General features: G+C 39.8%; 1 long non-coding RNA gene across 2 annotated transcripts; it reads right to left on the bottom strand.

Annotated features, from left to right (window-relative positions):
• Positions 1 to 1,022: 1,022 nt before the first annotated feature.
• Positions 1,023 to 6,603, bottom strand: LOC135984115 (uncharacterized). 2 transcript variants are annotated; one of them, XR_010602023.1, is made up of 3 exons: positions 6,460 to 6,603; positions 4,663 to 4,827; positions 1,023 to 3,085 (listed from the first exon to the last, which is right to left on the bottom strand). It is a non-coding gene; the product is annotated as an uncharacterized LOC135984115 (long non-coding RNA). The 2 variants fall into 2 exon arrangements; XR_010602024.1 differs by having other exon boundaries at positions 4,663 to 4,821.
• Between the last annotated feature and the right edge of the window lie 3,853 nt (positions 6,604 to 10,456).

Here is a 10,456-nt window from a genome sequence, read left to right as displayed (position 1 = left end):
AAAAGTTTCCCCAAGCCGTTGTGTTATGCCATAGAGAATGTATATAGACACATGATTGTGTCAATCAGAATTTAACATATGCCAAAACACAACATTCCGGAACCAGGATAATTATTTAGTAAGACCATATAACTAACAATTTTAAAGCTGTTAATATACTTTAATTAACAGAAAACTTAGTGACTTTATATTCCATCAAATGACATGGAAATATCTAAGAGGACAAGTAGAAACATTTCTTCTCTGTTTTCAGAGATCAAACCTAAGCAAGGAAAAGAGTCAAGTTACAATATGATTAAAAAATGGTAACTAGAAAAATAGGGACTACAACAGTAACCTTTTCTATAGGGGCCTTGATTTTATCAAAACAAGTAAACATCTGTAAGGTTGGTTTACTGTGCTATATAGTAATAGATGAAAGCAATATTTAGCTGTACTATTCATTATAAGTTGATGAAATGTTATCCAAATAAAATAATGTTGATTTGGTGGATGTTCTGGATAAATATCCAAGGATACTATAGCACAGAATTATATCATGCAGCCTGTTTGCTACAATCTGTAGACCAAATTAATCATCCTGGAATTTCAGTTGGAAGACACTGTGTTCAGGAATTTCCCCACAGCGTCTTACTATATAGGGAGGAATCCTAAAAGTTGCTAACTTGGAGCTGTTGGATGAGCAAGTCATGTCTCATTCTAAACTATCACTCTTGAGTCAGAGTGTGGGGGATATATCAAAGTTGAAGCAGCTCCCCAGGACCAATGCAGACGAGGGAGGAAACTCCTAAGTCTAATAAATTAATTAAATTAAATAAATTAATGGAGATATCCCATCTCCTAGAACTGGAAGGGACCTTGAAAGGTCATCGAGTCCAGCCCCCTGCCTTCACTAGCAGGACCAAGTACTGATTTTTGCCCCAGATCCCTAAGTGGCCCCCTCAAGGATTGAACTCACAACCCTGGGTTTAGCAGGCCAATGCTCAAACCACTGAGCTATCCCTCCCCCTCCCCCCTATAGAAGTAGAGGTCAACCTCATTTTCACTGGTTTGTGAAAACGCAAACACACTTAATTTTATAAGTATTTTAGTTTGACCTTATACACCACCTTCCATCCATGAACCTCAAAATCTTTTAAGAACATTAACTAAGATTCATGATACTCCACCACAGGCAGGTATGTTATTATTATTCTACCCATTCATAAATAGCTAACATGAGGCACAGAAATGTTAAGTGGTTTGTCCAATAGCATGCATTATACCATAGTGAGGATAACAACCAGAATTCATGAGTTTCAGCCCCTTGTTCTAACCATTACACCATTCCAGACAGCCACAGATCAGTATCAGACTGGAGCTGTTCTCCCTCTACTCCAGTTATCACACTGAAAGCAGGAGTAAGACTTAGTGAGAGAAGAACATGGTTCTTTTTTAACTTTAGTTTTTTCTTTCCTATGTTTTTGTTACCTCAAATGTGGAGGCTGGTCTTTCAGACGTACTTGAACACACACTACAGCTAACTCTCGCTTCCCAAGAAGCGTAGAGGTGTTTAGCATGAGAAAGCCTCAGAGATACAGACCAGGTGCACCACACTGCCACCTCAAGGACCAACTCCCATGGCATACCAATTCTGCAGAGTGCAAGCTTTCATTAACTTTTTAAGGGCCCAGTTTTTAATGGTATCAGAGACACACATCTAATTGTGAACTAAAATAGTGATGTCTTAGGCTGACAAAACTCGAAGAGACATGAATGTCCTACATTCATATCCAATATGTTGTCCATTCTGAAACTGAATGATGGTATAAGTAGTCATATTTTCAAAAAATTTAGCTGAACACATGGACAGGATTTACATACACAATTACCACAAGTTGCATATGCAAATCAAATACCAGGACATCTAAATGGGCAAAACCACAAATGCCAGAAACAGTGGGGTCCATAAAAAAAAAGCACCATTTCCCCCCACCCCTAAAGTGATACACAATAGCAACTTTAATCACTGAAAAGGTTAGGCATTATATTAGGGCTTTGTTGTATCTCTGCTTTTTGTGCAACGCTCCTATTAACAGTGATGAGAGCTCTATGGCAGATCAAGGATGGACTAATTTTTCAGCCCTGGCCCAATGATCATAATTAACAATACAATTGGTACTCTCCACAGAAAGAGGCTTTCATGTGCGTAGGGATGCCAGACTCAAAGGGGCTAATGCAGTTGACTGAGAGCACCCAAAGGCAACAGCATTGCAGAAATGTGGAACATAGTTCAGAGAGTTGTTCCAACTGATGTGGAATTCTGAGGAAGCACCACAGTTATTTTTCTAATTTTATTTTTCCTCCACATGTATCTCTTCTTCTGAAGACTTTGCTATTCTTTAGAAAATAAACAGGTAGTGCCTCTTTGTGCAGGTCAAGTTGATTTTTATGATCTTCATGATCTTTATAATCAAAGGTAGAGTAAAATGGAGAAAGACAGATAAGACAACAGATCTTTTCCTGGCATTAAAAGGCGTCAAGGTTCCTTGTACAGTGAGAGGAGATGCAGTGTTCAGAATTTGCAGGGAGCATAAAGATGCTTTTCAAACTCTCTTTAGTATACAACTCAATTAACCAAAAAAGAAAGTATGTTCCTCTACCTACAGTGGATCCTCTATAATTCCAGGGAGATTGAAAGGCGAGAGAATAGTGATAATATATTTACATTCATATAGTACTTTTCATCCCAAAGTACTTCACAAAATATACACACTGCAGTAAGGAAATTCTGCATTCCTTGGGGTGCAAGTGGCAGGCTACCCTTCACCAGCAATCAGAAATTTTGGCCAAGAACACCAAGATAAACTCCTGGTCATAACAGAAGTGCTATAGGAAGAGACAAGACTTCGTTGTTAAGGTCTCAGACCAAGGGTAGGCAAATTATGGCCCACGGGCCACATCCGGCCCATCAGACCATTTAATCCGGCCGTCAGCTCCCGCGGGGGAATGGGGTTGGGGCCTTGCCCTGTTCTGCGCAGCTCTCAGGAAGCAGCCAGCATGACCCCCCCTCCGGCTCCTGGATTTATGGTAATACCAAAGTAAGCTGATTAATAGAAGAAAAAAAAAAAAGATACACAATGAAGGATAACAGTATGTACAGAACCTTGCCATCCAAATGAAGGGATGTATTGTGTATATTACCTCTGGGCTTTCCTGCCAAGAAACACTGGACACACTTACCCTGAAGGACTTCTAAATGGATTGGTGGAGATAAAGTAAGGACAAATAACACCAGATCAAAGATTATTAACCACAATTTTCTACAAAAGATCTAAGAGCAGTTCCTCATAAGAGTTAAGTAACAATACCTGTTTTGTTTATCAGTTGAACTTTCTTATCTTAATGCCAACAGAGTTCAGGCCACAAAATATTTACAAGAAATTAATTATTCTTAAGAGGTCATAAGAAATCAGTATTGCCAACCTGCTGTAAGGAAGCAGTCAAAATACTCTTTAGTTTATCAACTCTAGTGTTTATGGGTATAGATGTGGTGCTAGAAGTTGAAAGACCAAAACAGAAGGAAATGTCTCTGAATATTTTATACAAACATTTCCCTCAGCTACATGAATTATGAGAGACAAACAGCATTCTCCTACCCCAATCAAAATGCTGAATGCATGGTTCTTATTATACCCTAAGTATTTTAATAGGAGTCTAAGTTCACTCTGTCTGTACTGAAGCAAATACTGTATATTCAAACACATAATGAGCCAGAGTTAAACCTAAAGAGATTGGATGTTAGCTTTCTTGACATCCCCTTAATCACTTTTCTATCACCTAAAATGAAGATGAATGTGCATCCGTGTTTGTGTGGTTTTTTGCATTGTTGTATTGTCCAAGCACATACATTATGGCTTTTCCATATCACTATTCCTTTTCTATTTTATAACCGTCATAGTAATGAGGACTGTCACAAGAAATATATAGGAAAAACAGCTGACAAATGCATGTTAATTGATAGAGACTCCTTTGCACTGTTGGAACTGGAAACCCAGTGTTATCTGGCCTCCTAGAATTTCTGCTGGTATAGGGGGAATCTTTGGGTGTTGTAAAGTTAGTGTTGTGGCCCTAAACCATCCCCTCCCTGGTCCCTGCTGAAATATGCATTCTATAGCTGAGATATATTCTATTACATGGGAAGGCTCAAAAAGTTTATTAAAAGGCTGTCCCATGAGAAGACAGCCACCTAAGATATGAGAGAGGAAATGAAGTGCAAGTATGCAGCAGGCCCTGTGATTTGCTGAAGCCTGGGTGGAGCCAGGGTGGCTGTATTGCCAACTTCAAAAGATCAAAAAAAAAATCTATGACTCAGATCTATATGTATATAGATATAGAAGTATTGTGTTTTTCCATCTGTCTTTTGATTTTTGACCTGTTCCTTCCCATCCCCAGTGTGTGTGTGTGTATGTATGAGAGAGAGAGAGACAATTAGTGTTGCCTAATGATGCCAATTAATTTTGGTCCTTACTACAGAAACTGTCACCCCCCACATCTGCCCAGTAATTCATCCTGTCCCTCAGTCCCCCCCCTCCCCCATCAGTTCTGTCTCCCCTCAGCCCTCCTATCAGGTCAGCCCCCCCTTTAGTCCAAACCCCCTCAGTTCAGCCCTGCCAAACTCACCTTTGCTCCCCCTGGAGTTCAGCCTGGGGGGGGGGGGGGGGGCTGCAGTGGTATCTTCTCTTCTACTTCCCAGATGGGCAGGTCCAGGGGGCTCTTTGCCCCTCCCCAGGCTGGATACTGCCTGGGAAGGGGCTGAGGAGCAGAAGTGCTGTCCTTCTCCTGTTGCTCAAAGGAGGGGAGAAGGGAGCAGAATTGAGCTGCTGAGCTCCTTGATCCCTCCTCTCCCCCTGGTGAGAATGACAGACAGAGGGGAGAAACTCTGCCATCTTCCAACAGCAGAACTTCGTGAAGGTGCTGGAGCTTCTTGCATCATCACAAGACAAGCTTCAGCCCAGTCTGAAATCCCATCACTTGTGGAGAGAGGGGGAAAACACACACACACACACACACACACGAATTGGCAATACTGGGATGGCTATTGCATGGGTAACATCACTAGTTGAAGAACTTCACAGGCAACAGCACTGTTCTCACAATAAGACTGGCTCTTAATCTCCAAAAGGTTGGAAATTTCAATTAGAATAAACAGCCAAAACCTAGGGACTTGACCAAACCTTAGTAGAATATTCTAAAACTCTGAGGGTCCATAAAATTGGGCTACAAATCTCTTATCCTTTCTCCCTCTCCAGTCATCCTACTTCTAGCTGGGCAAAAACTGTTGTCACAATACTCTTCTGGTATTTCAGCACTTGGAGATTTGGCTGGAATATGAGAAATATTGGGGAAGAAATTATTCAAACAAGTCACTTCTAATTTGATTAGAAGCAGCTCACCTAACTATGTTCTGGCCTGACTAGAAACAAGAGCCAGGAAATACAACAAATTTCACTAGGAAACCTATTCTCTTGAGGTTTAAAACTCAAGTGTTGTAGACTTAAGAGGTTTGAATGGTTAGCATGATGTTTGGACAAGCATTTGAACTGTTGGTTGCTTAGTCCCATTGAACTTTGAACCTTTTGCCATTTCCCCTTTTTAAAAAGGCCAGATCTATCCTGGGTTAGCCCAAATCAGCCTAGTAGTATTAGGCACAGGTACCAGTGCACTGGTGGAAACACTTAGTATAAACCAGAAAAGCCACTAATTGCACCGGTTGAGCTTACCCCAGTTCAAGATGCAGTAAACTTAACTGGTGAAAAACTGAAGATATCCTTATCTACTCTAGGGATTTGCACTCATTCAGCTACACCAGCTGCTGAATCCCATCTAAACTGACACCTAGGAGTTCAATAAACCACATCTAAAGCCAAATAATTTGAGTTATCTAATGTATTTCTTAGTCTTAGGCATTTCAAGTGTGCCTCTTATCATTGTATCTAGGCATTTCTGTTATCTGATTTTCAAAGAGTCTAAACACATGTAGCTACTATTAAGTTTTATAGAAGGGGTCTCAGCACTTTAAAAAAAAAAAAATCAATCTTTTGTAACCCTAGTTATTCTAGAGTTATGCTGGTATAAATGAGATCTAAGTTTGACCCCAACTGAAAACAATCCATTTTTTTTTTTTTTTTTTAATTAGTACAGACATTGCTTACACAATTTTAAAAAAATGTTTGTATGAATACATGGCCCTGTCGCAGGGCGACAACTCACCGGCACAGCGCCACCTACTGGCCATCTCGGGAATTAGCCCTTTCCAGCCCAGAGCGCCCCCTGCAGGCTGGTTTCTCGCCTGCCACTGTGTCCCTCCCAGACCCTGGTGCCCTTTTTCCCAGGGGTTCTGCCCACCACAGTACCACCTCACTCTGGGTATCCCTTCCCAGGGGAACCCCCCCCCCCAACCCTCTAAACCCACCTTACCTCAGTGGCTACTGCCAGTCATCATCTAGCCCCCACTCCCTGGGGCCAACTACAGTCTATAAACCACTCATCATCAGCAAGGGGGATAGGTAAAGGCAGTAGGTCTTCTTAATACCCGTCTCAGCTCCCAGGCAGCCAGGTCCCTCCCTCTCAGACACTAGAGAGAGGTTCCTGGCTCACAGCCCTTTTATAGGGCCAGCTGTGGCCTGATTGGGGCATGGCCCCCCCGCTGTGGCTACTTCCCCAGCTGCAGCCCTCTCCAGGGCTGCTTTTAACCCCTTTTCTGCAGGAGTGGGGCAGCTGCACTGTAGTATAAAAGTCTAGTTAGAAAGATTAATGTGATATTAATACATGAACTAGTCCCCCCATTCCAAACAATCCTGACAATTTAGTCTTGGACAATTGCTTTGGTAAAATTAACTTAAAAATAAATCAGAGGACCAGAAGAAAGTTAACCTGAGTTCTTGAACACTTTATATTTTCTACTGTACCATGAAGCATCATGTACATATATGAAAATTACATACTTGGGGGCAGATCCATGGTTAGTATAAAATTGGCATGGCTGCAATTGACTTCAGTTGAACTATGACAATTTGTAACAGCTAAAGATCTTTCCTTTGGAAAGGAGACATTAGAAGAATGAACAAGAAGTTCCCATAACATCCTAGCCTGGGAGGCATGTTCCCCACATGACAAACATGCCTTCTGGATGGGAAAACCCTTTTTAATCAAATGAAAAATGTAGAAGGTTCACTATAGTCTGGATAATCAAAGTTAGATATTTACCCCAAACCTGCTGAGTCCAATTCTCAGATCTGACTAATCTGTTCAGCCCTCTGTATGAATCAGATAGGGTGACCAGACAGCAAATTTAAAAATCAGGACAGGGGATAATAGGAGCCTATAAAAGAGAAAGACCCAAAAATCGTGACTGTCCCAATAAAATTGGGACCTCTGGTCACCCTAGAATCAGAGCAGTCTCAAGACTGCTCACATTTACACTCAGCTGCTCATAGCCTTAAGGGGTCATTCCAGCTGCCAAGAATAGTTGCTCTCTGGCCATGCTCCCTTTAGCCTGGCCACACATGGGGTCTGAGAAATAGGGGTGGTATAAAGCTATCACACCAACTCTACACCACCTGGGGAATCCTTGGTCTCCAGGCTTTAATCTTCCTTTATAGTGGCACAGGAGCATAAAGTTATTGTCAGACGCCTTGGGTCTGAAATCCCAAAACAAGGGGCTTTCTGGTTTTCTTTCTTTCGCTCAGGCCAGAAATATCACAATTTGTATGAATAACATTGCTTTCAATAGGAATCAGGAAATGTCAATGAAGCAAAAGTGAAAAATAATGATGAGGAAAATTATTCAAGGATGTTTTTTAAAAAGTTCAGTTCAAGTTCTGGATGAAGATTTGGGTCAGACTGTATTTTATGTACCTTGATTCTCCTATCACTTGTCAGACTCATCATGGTAAGTTTCCAGAAGAGGGACCTCCCTTTCATGAATGCCAGTGTTACACTTCCAGCCCAGGAGATTGTCTAATCTGATACACTTTACCAGTACATCTGCAAATTCTAAGCAACACTGCTCACTAGGAAAGTGTTACAGGGAGCTCAAACTCCTGTAGCACAGCACTTTTGTACAGCTAATCACAAATACAACCAATCTAATAAACAACACAAAATAAAGGTACAGAGGCAAATATTATTTCACATATAATGCAAATGTCTTCACAATTACTTTTTATCCCTGTTGAAGTTCTAACACTGAGTTTTAAATAGTCCAAATCTTAAGGAAGTGTATTGCATTAAAACTGCTGCTAAATTTCAATTTTGAACCAAATACAATTTTTACATGCTTTTAGAATTTTCTTCAATAACTGTTGTTTTGGTTACTGAACTCGGTCAAAATGTTTGCTTCTTTGCAACCAAGTGTTTTGCTTCAAGAGTGTGCGTTGCAGTTTTTTGCTGATAATAACAAAGATTCAAGCTACCAGTTACCATGTATTGCCAACCCTAAGCATTCAATAATCATGAGTCAGGCCCTCAAAATCATGATTGGCTTATAAATCTTGAGACTTTAAAAATAATCAATGTTGGGCTCTTTTTACTTTTTTTTAGGTATTCTGCATAACCATGAAGGTTAGAAACTTACTTTAAAAAAAAAGAGAGAGATTTTTATATAATCCCCTGATTCCATGAGCTGGAGATTTAAGAACACCAAATACCACAAGACTACATATAATCATGAGAGCTGGCAACAAATCCAAAGTTTGTAACTAATATTTCTATGATTGATATTTAAGCTGTATAGCCTCTCTACAAAACACCATAACAGTGAAATTTTAACAAGAGCTATAGTATCTACAAATTCAAAACCACAGCTCATAATGAAGTGTTACAGCAAGTTCTAACCACTGCAGCAAAACATTTCCTGATCTCTAATGCGGGGCTAAAATGAGAGCAGATTTCCATAGATGTGGAAAAAAAGCTCTGGTATTTATCCAGGTTTTGTGTAAAACAAATGCTTTTTAAAAAATAGGCTACATTTACACAGAGACAATATTATACTAAATATCCCCACTTTTCCACAAATTACAACTCCTGATCATTACTACAGTTGTAAGAGCCATATAAAAACCTGAATAGAATAGATTCTTAGCTCCCAGAATTGAAGTCCAAGCATAAATTTGATAAACAATAACTTTAACTACCTGGCTGAACCCAAACCACATACCAGTGCAGCTACTTAGATGTGTGTTAATAATTAATTCATCTTGCAAGTGCAAAAATACAGATACCTATTTTGCAGGTGCAAATTGTACCAACTAACAGGTCAGCCTAATTAAAATATTTGCCATTATATCATTGAGATCATCTTTTTTAGTGAGGCTGAAGAGGTGAAGTTGGTGTACACAGATTTCACTACCAGATTCTCGTGTTAAGGGCCTGCCTATAATTTGTTTTAAACTATATATATATATCTTCTATGAACAAGGTTTAAAATGAAGCAATAAGAACCAATGTACTAGGCTGTCAGCTAAAGATCAACTAGGATAGTTAAGGGCCTCAGGAAAAGCTGATGGTGCAGTTTGTCCTTATCTGGCTTTTAAAGGATTGCTATGGATCCCTTTATTGCTATTATCAAACTTATTAACAATTCCGTTTTGAGTGGATTCCTTTAAGATCTGAGAAATTCAGCTGCTATTTTTCAAGTGTTGGGTACTGCTTTTCTAGGTTTGGTGAAGAATGCAACTATTGACTGCAAAGGAACAAGCTGATTGGAGATATAAGCAATAGCAGCACTGCTTCTACCCCTAGACAGTAAAAGAAACAATGAAATATGGAGATATGTGTCCATAACACAAAGTTTGCATTCAGATGCATCAATAGACTTACACTGGTGTGAGAGAAGAATTAGGCCTATATACACAATGAGAGGGAGAAAGCTGGGAAACAATAACTGCTGAAAGAGACCTTAGGATAATAGTGGACACTGGACAGAATATGCAATATGCAGATTGCAAAAAAAGCCAATACACTTTTGGGTTGCATAAGCTGAGGCATCCCCAAAGTTTGAGGCTGTTTAGATATGAGGTTTGGGGCCATCTATAGAAATGTGCCAGTATTAGACCTGGTTGTAAAATGGGCTTTTTTCAGAAGAAATATTTACTTTTTGGTTAAAAAAAAAAAAAATCAGCTGAAAACTGAAAATTGTTAGCCAAAACAAGCCAGTCTGAAAACTAAAAAATACTATTCAGAATTGCTGTTGTGATGCCTTAGCGGATCTGTAGTTTGGGTGCCTCATGCCCCCATTCTTCTCAATGGGCCAGGCTCCCTGACCGGATGACATCTCTAAAACTGACTAGAATTTTTCTAATGGAATGCTTTTTGCAACAGCAAATGCCAGTTAAGCAAAAGGAAACATTTAATGGAAATGACAAAATTTCATTTAGAACAAAAAATTGGAAAAAAGGGTTTTGATCTAAAAAGA

Source organism: Chrysemys picta, chromosome 5 (assembly GCF_011386835.1).
Source record: "Chrysemys picta bellii isolate R12L10 chromosome 5, ASM1138683v2, whole genome shotgun sequence".
NCBI classification, from domain to species: Eukaryota; Metazoa; Chordata; order Testudines; family Emydidae; genus Chrysemys; species Chrysemys picta.
This window is presented reverse-complemented; position numbering and strand designations above follow the sequence as displayed.